This window comes from Sorghum bicolor, chromosome 10, assembly GCF_000003195.3.
Source record: "Sorghum bicolor cultivar BTx623 chromosome 10, Sorghum_bicolor_NCBIv3, whole genome shotgun sequence".
Taxonomy (NCBI): domain Eukaryota; kingdom Viridiplantae; phylum Streptophyta; class Magnoliopsida; order Poales; family Poaceae; genus Sorghum; species Sorghum bicolor.
In genome coordinates this window covers 9,526,942-9,535,014 of record NC_012879.2, presented here as the reverse complement: position 1 = coordinate 9,535,014, position 8,073 = coordinate 9,526,942, and the positions used below count along the sequence as shown (strand labels likewise).

Below are 8,073 nucleotides of genomic sequence, written 5' to 3'. Positions count from 1 at the left end.
TAGCTAGTGAGCAGTTTAGTGAATCTGGCAAAGTAAAATGGTTATCAGTTCAGGGCAGCTGAATATATTCAGTAATTTCTCGGTTTCTCCATATTGGGTGAATGAGAAGCAATGACGGTGCAGAATGAGCATTTTGACAAGTCAGATGAGTTCAAAAGATTAGTAACCATTATTTTTTCATGAATAGGTATCATCAGTAATTCAGGTTGTTGCAAGCAGAGATAGAAAATGACAATAGCGTGTTGTAAAATCCCATTTGTAAAACTCTAAACCCTAAACAAAATGCAGCATATGAACACAAATCCCATTTATTGACGGCACATTTCAAAACAAAATGGCATATTTCAAAGCAAAATGGCGTATTTACCACTACTCAGGTCAAAGTGTTGAGAGACTCAGATAGGTAGTAGATGTATAGCACCACTAAATTTTTTGCACAACTGAATGTTATGAACTGTAACAGACAACCAGTCAGTCGAAAATACACACTTTAGCATCTATTTGGGATTGAAACAAAAGGGTAGTGGCGGCTACACTTGCTTAGATTAACAATGTCAAGCACGCTGTCAACATCGACTCTAAACTATTTACCTAAGAAAATCACAATCGAAGAGTAGGGTTGTTCTGCAGACTTTGAGATTAAAATTCAGAAATTCAGATTTTTCTTTTTCTTTTTTTTTTGAATGGAAAGGCAGAAACTCTTCAATTCAGTTAATTTGGAGGCAAGCTCTTTCATTCAGCCATCTATTGAATATAAGACTCTGAATTTACTTGGGCATCTCAGAGCTCTGAACAAACTGTGGATTCAGTCTAGTCATCTCTTCTTAAGATTGCAAGTCCTTGCGTTGTTATTGTTGACTGATCAATATGTGACATCACACCGCTGAATTGGCTTCAAACAAAAGGGGGGTAGCGGCAAAACTTACTTAGATGAACGATGTGAAGCACGCTGATAGCCTGAAGCATAAACTTCGACGCTAGCAGACCAATTCGGCCGCCTGATTTGTCACAGCCAACAAGAATATATTGGGGACTGATAACTCCTCGCAGTTGCTTATTGCTGGGGCCGTGAATGAGGATGGCATCCTGGACATCCTGCTCAGAGGCAAATCACATGAGCTTATTATAAAGGCTTTACTCACAAGAATCAGATAGCTCTCTACTCTAGAAAATTATCAATTTTGATTCAGAGATGGAGGAGCAAGATACTGAAGTAGTTGTACAAGTGCCAACTGTCATTAATGGAACTCTGTTGTGAACTACTGGATCTACATAGTATGTTATATCTCTATATTATTGAATCTACCTTAAGAACTCCTGTACATATACAGATTTGGTATTTGTTATGTTGGTTCTGTAAGACTATAACAACACTGCATTGTCTGAAGCCTATAAATACCCGCTCCTTAATACAAAGTTACAGACTCCAAGAATTTCCATTGAAAAAGTAGTAACCAAATTTGGGCTCAGCTATTGCCATTGCAAAAGACTGTGCTGGGGAATTTTCTCCAATTGATTTTGGTATGTTCCTCACATAAATAGAAATCAAGTTTGTTTCGTATTTGTTTGGAATATGGACAGAGGGGATGCTATCGTAAAAAAGACAATTATGTATGTTTTCCAATTATTATATTCAAAAATTGAACTCTTAGGATTGGTAGAAATAAAACCATATAGCTGACACTTCAGTGAAATTTCAGTCAAAATCAAGTACAATATATGCAAGCATATAGGATTTCAAAAAAATTCATTGTGAAACCAACCTGCTTAGTAGACAGCAAGGCATCGTCCTAAATCAGTGTTGTGGCCTGCAACTGCAATATCCTCCTCCTCCTGCTAGCTATTCCAGTTTCAGCTGATAGATTAAATAATTGACTTAATCATTGCAACCTGATCTAAATCTACGTGACACAACCTTGAGAGCACGAATCCACTTTAGGGAGAAGATTCAGTTTCACACATCAGGAAGAGAGAAGAGATGGAATATATATACCTCACTAGCACTCGGCAGACAAAGAGCCAACAAAGACGAGGCTCTGGGTGCTGCCGCCGTCTCCGTGGAGGTCCGCTCAGCGTTTATAGAGTAACAGATTAACAGGTTAGCTAGACTTCCTCCGAAGGCTCGGTCAGGTGAGGCAGGGCTGGAGCAGGTGACCGGGGCAGTGCCGCGCGCCGCCGGAGCCGCACATGCCAAAGCCGCGCAGGCGCGCCGGGGCAGGGCTCCATGCTACTGGATCTGCACCTTGCCGTGGCGAATCCGGAGGCGAGCTCGCTGTCCGGCATGGGGGATGCCGCTGGAAGCCGACCTCTCTTGTCCTGTCCTGCGATGGGGACGCGGTGGATGTGGCACCAGAGCCTGCGGCAGCGCGTCTAGCGGCGTCGGGGCAGCGGAGTAGCTCCGGGAGGCGGAGGAATTTCTCCACGGCGGCGGGAGGGGAGGCCAGCTGTGGGTGGTGCTAGGGTACAGGCGATGAGTTGCGGCGGCGTGGGTGCGAGTGGAGTCGCTGGGAGCGACGATGGCCGCACTGGAGGCGGAGATGGGCGGATGGGATGCCAGGAGAAAGGTATCGGGGGTGAAGCGACGGGAGTCGGGGGACGATTGCTATGTAAATTTTTTAGTTATATATATATATATATATATATATATATATATATATATATATATATATATATATATATATATATATATATATATATATATATAAACGAACTAGGATTGAACACAATTTTACATTCCTTTAATATCAGAGAAAGGTTATTAACCATCAACATACGAGTTTTTTTTTGAACAGGTCAATGTACAAGCTGTATCCTTCTATCTGCAAATATCTCTTGCAGATACGAATGTTTCTCTGACGGCTCTCTTTCTTAGTTAACATCTTATTACATGGTAAACCACTTGTTACGTACACGTATCTGTAATTAATATAGGTTATCATTGAACCCTCTATCTTAATCTCCAAAAGAGACACAAAAAAGACAAATATTGTTAGTTTAAAAGATCAGAAAGATATGATATTATCAATTTAATAGGCTCTATTCACCGATCATAACCATTGCACCAATTCATAATTTTTCAAAAATATACCCTCATGTGTACATTTAAATTACCAACATCTCCTATGAAAGAAAATATAAATAACAACTAATTATGCTTCTATATGTTTCTGAAGTACCCACTCTTACCACTGTTAATATATAAAAAGCTAAATTGAAGTAAACATATATGTTATAGCATCATGTAGATCAATTACACATGCATACATGAGTATAAATAAATATATATTTTATATGTTTTAGGGACAAAAAAGTTATTGCTCTAATAACTCATGTATTGGTAAATGGTAATCCATTTCAAAGTATATTAATGCCCATAACAATAATTTAGGTAAATATTGCTTTATATAATTTGAAGAATTTTGACCAAATAGTATGTCATAAATATTTATAGTATTATTGTAAACACTCTATTTTATCAAAATTATTATGCTATAAGTGTCTGTTTTTACAACATTTTTTACTCTAGTGGAAATTTAACACTATACTCTAATAAATGAAAAAGTTATCAATTATAAAGTTTAATAACTTTTAGAAATCTACGACTTTGGTTTTGGTTGTTTCTCCATCCGAGGTCATTTGAAAAATTTGAACTTCAAATGTAAGAAATTCAAACATAATTTTCCATGCATAGCGAAATTCAAATGAAAAAGTCATGAACTATACATTTACATGACTTTTCGATATCTATAACTTTTATTTTGGTTGTTTTTTTTTTCCATCCAAGTACATTTGAAAAATTTGAATTTCAAACATAATTTTCCATGCATAGATGAATTCAAATAAAAAAGTTGTCAACTACAAATTTACATATCTTGATCATTTTAAACTTGTATAAGAGTTATAATATAGCACCAAAATGTAAGCCGTACTGCATAACAAGCAATTGTAACATACATGCATATTTGCAGTTTGCGAGCATAACTTTGCCAAGGCCTACTTATTTAACTTCTATATCTAACTTTGCCAAGGACTATCTATTAAAATATTTTTTGAGCCATCATTGAACACTTGCAAGTACTTATAAATGTGTAGTTGGCCAAACGGGGGCGCGAACCAATTTTGATGGGCCTAGCATGGCATGGCAAACGAATCATGCAATGTTGTGCCAACCCATGCGCTTAGCTCCTGGCCGAAGCAAGGCACAAGGTAAGATTTAATCATGTCCGGCTAGGCCGGGTAGCCTGCCATGGAGGGGCACGGCGCCCAAAAGGGGAGGAGCTCAACAACGACAAGGCCCGAGGGCTCATCATGGACAAGGTAATAGTTTTCATCATCCTTTTTGGTTTGAATTCCAATGGAACTCATCTTGCTCTTGTATTAGCATAGTATTAGTTAGGAAAATGTCTATTTAATCTCCTCAACTATTGGTGTTCGTCACCCTCACACCTTGAAAACCATTTATTTTTACCTCTTAGGGCACTCACAATGCAGACTCTATCATAAAGTCTAAAGTTATTTATTAACTCGAACAATGTAGACTTAGAGTCTGAATAAGACTTGGAGTCTTATTTTTTCTACCTCTTTCTTCAATAAATATGCTGTCACATCAGCAAAATACCATAAATAATATGTAATTAATTGTCCTGGACTCTGTGATAGAGACTTGCATTGTGAGTGCCCTTAAAGTATTAAAAACTATGTAGATAACCCTAGGTGGTTTTGAAGGCAGTCTTGGAATTAGACAATTTTTAATACTTCATGGATAAAATATCTGGTTGTCTAGATGAGAGGGTGAAGTAGATGAATGCCAATATATAGCTACGAGGGGTAAGTATAGACTTTTTTCCTATATTAGGTAATGTGTGAAAGCAGAACAGTTTCTGCTCCTAATTTTAGCTCTATATATAAGACCTCACGCTAAGACATATTTGGAGAAGAATTGAGAATTTCTGCAATGTGATACCTTGGACAGAGGGAGAGACCAGGCGCGGGAAGGAGAGATGACGCGGGAAATAGCCGCGGGGAGGAGGAGATGCGCGTGACCTTGCTGCGCATATTTTTACGCATGGTGCCAGTCAATTTGCCAAGTGCCAAAAAATAGGAAAGAAACTCTTGGAGATGAGTTTTTCTTTTTTCTTTCCAAAATATATGGATGAAAAAGGGATATGGGCACTGTTAGAGATGCTCTAAACTGTTGTATAAATATGGATATACTATTCTAGGAAGGTTGCGTTTATCAACCATTTATCCTTCTCGAACCTATTTGGATTATATACATCATTATTTATTTTGAAGGTTGTGAACCGGAGGAAATCCCGTTTGCCTTCGTAAGACAGTAGCCAGCCCAGAAACGTGAGTCCCATATTTTCACTGTACTTGTGAGAGCTTAGATACGTGTCTGTACTCCTTAGGGTAGTCACAATATAGACTCTATCATAGAGTTTAAAGTTATTTATTACCTCGAATAATATGGACTTAGAGTCTAAATAAGACTTGAAGTCTTATTTTTTCTACCTCATTTTTCAATAAATATGCTGCCACATCAGCAACATACCATAAATAATATGTAATTAATTGTCTTGGCCACCCTTAATAATTGGTCCTCCTGATAGAACATGTAGCTAGACATATGTGTCGTACTCTCGAAATAAAAATGGTGGAAAAATACTAAATGAATATAAATCCAATTACACCATTTTATTCCAAGTACAAGGGTCATTCTTTATTACAAGTTAAACTAATGAACAAGGGTGAATATAATCCCAAACTCCACACAATGAATGAATCACAAAAAACATGACCCAAAGTTGAATAGAAAGAAGAAGAACCCATATATATAAAGAATATATGAGCACCAGTGCGGCTGGCCACTCAACTAATGAACATTACCCTCTCCATGAAAGCAAGAGTCACACACACGAGACGTCACGCTTTCATATATAGGCTCCTCCCACCATTTTTATGTAAGCCAGAATCTTTGATAGATCATCATGGGTGCCGTGGGCACCCACCATTTGAGCTGTTGGTGCCGCACGAAGGCCCTGCACCAAGCCTCTGCAGGTAGATTTGCCGGAGGAACTGAACTACCACACCGTTGTTACCGGAGACAGCAGCAGACTCCCCGGCTGGCGTCCAGACGTCGTCGCCGGCCAGCCGCCTGCTTGCCTCCCCGGAGACGGCCAAGAACGCCATTATCACCAGGATTATCACCGGGGCAGCACCAATAATCTTTCTTGAAATCGCCATTTGGGACGCCTGACTAACAATTGTCACCTGCAAAAACCTTGGTTATCTAATAATCTAACTCGACACGCTACGTACTGCTGCTTGTTTAGTTTCGCTCTGTTGATGTATGTGTGTGTAACGCTAGCTGTGCGTGTTGTGTTTCGTTGGGCTCGATGATGAGGATCTGCATGGGGTACCCATGCGTATATAAACGAGGGGGCTGGGCTTGTACGGGTAGCCTACCAGCTCCTGGAATCCCTGTTTGCATTGCTGCATGTACATAGTATGTGTGTCATGCATGACAATAGCGGAATAGGAACTCTCTGGTACGTACGAGTGCACCTGCGAGGATGTTACAGGGAATGTTCAAGGAGGGCACACTAACTCCACATGCTAATGCATGGCTTAATCATGCTATGCTAACTAAACCAAAACAGCAGCGCAGTAAACAATTCTTTGCGGTGTACGTGCGTCCACCTTTCCGAGTGGTGGCCCAACCATTTTTTCTTAATTATTATGGAGAAGAATGAGGCGAAATGGCACAACATGATTGAACAACCCGTTAGTCTGACTCCAAATAGATTTCATTCGTCAATCATGCATCAGGATGTATTCAGGAGACAAAAGAGCCTTTTGGTTGAGAAGGATTCGTTTGATCTGGACGGAATTGGTGCTCCAAGCTTTTGCGACGCAGTCGGGATGATGGTTGGACGTCGTCATTGTTGGTGTGTAGATGCCGTCGTGTGCGCGCAGAAACTGCCTGCTTAGGCATGACTCGTCCTTGACGGACGCATGCATATATTTGCTATTTTGTTGAGAAGCATGAAATGCAGACACGTGTGCGATTCAAGTAATACTAATTAATGCATTAACCCGTGCTCTACACCGGCTAGAATACAGGAGACATACTCTGCTATGCTGATCGAGGCTGCAAATCATCAATGCAGTCTTCTCAGCCTTGTTAATAACCTTCTACATGTACACTCTGGAGCTTCCTGAAGCAGTTATAGAACAAATAGATAAATTCAGAAAACAAAATATCTTTGGAGAGGCTCAAATATCAATGGTTAGAATAGAACACAACCCAGATTAAATCTGTCTGGGAAATGGTCTGTGTCCTAAAAGAGGAAGGAGGATTGGGAATCATCAATATTGAAATACAGAATCAGTCTCTACTGATGAAAAACTTGGACAAGTTCTTCAACAGTAAAAACATCCTCCCTTGGGTCAATTTGATTTGGGAGAAGCACTTTCAAAAACGGAAAACTGCCTAGGTGCCATGTCAGGGATCTTTTTGGTGGAGAGATGTGCTGAAGTTGCTCTCAAAATTCAAAGATCTGGCATTTATTCAAGTTTAAAATGGCCAAACTTATTTCTGTCAAAAAGAGCCCCTTGAGCAGAGCCTACTGGAGATTCTTTCGTTTGCCAAAAATAAACTTATTTCTGTCAGCAAAGCTTTCAACCAAGATACAGTCATAGAAATGTTCAATCTGCCTCTGTCTCAAATTGCCTTCACACAGCTGCAAAGTCTCCAACAGCTAATGGAAGCCACAACTCTAGAAAATAATGATGACATCTGGTCCTATAATGGGGGTTCGAGCAAATTTCTCTCCTTAAGAATCTATAAAATACTGATTGGACATCATCAAACCAATCCAACTTTCAATTGGGTCTGGAAATGCTTTTGTTAATCTAAGCACAAGGTCTTCTTCTGGTTGTTACTTAAAGATAGACCGAGTATGAGAAACATTCTTAGAAGGAAACACATGAATCTGGATTCATAGAGCTCTGTGCTCTTGGAGTTGAAGAAAGCACTGAGTATCTGTTTCTACATTGCCCCTTTGCCCA

The 8,073-nt window shown here is 39.6% G+C and overlaps 1 long non-coding RNA gene across 3 annotated transcripts in view; it reads right to left on the bottom strand.

The window, feature by feature from the left end:
- The window catches only part of LOC110430824, a 4,256-nt gene extending 1,670 nt beyond the window's left edge, over positions 1-2,586 (bottom strand). The window contains exons 1-3 of one of the 3 annotated variants that reach the window (XR_002448208.1): positions 1,994-2,586; positions 1,764-1,855; positions 927-1,095 (exon numbers count right to left, since the gene is read on the bottom strand). This is a non-coding gene — a long non-coding RNA (uncharacterized LOC110430824). The remainder of the gene's footprint in view (positions 1-926; positions 1,096-1,763; positions 1,856-1,993) is intronic. The other 2 variants (XR_002448210.1, XR_002448209.1) reach the window with 2 other exon arrangements.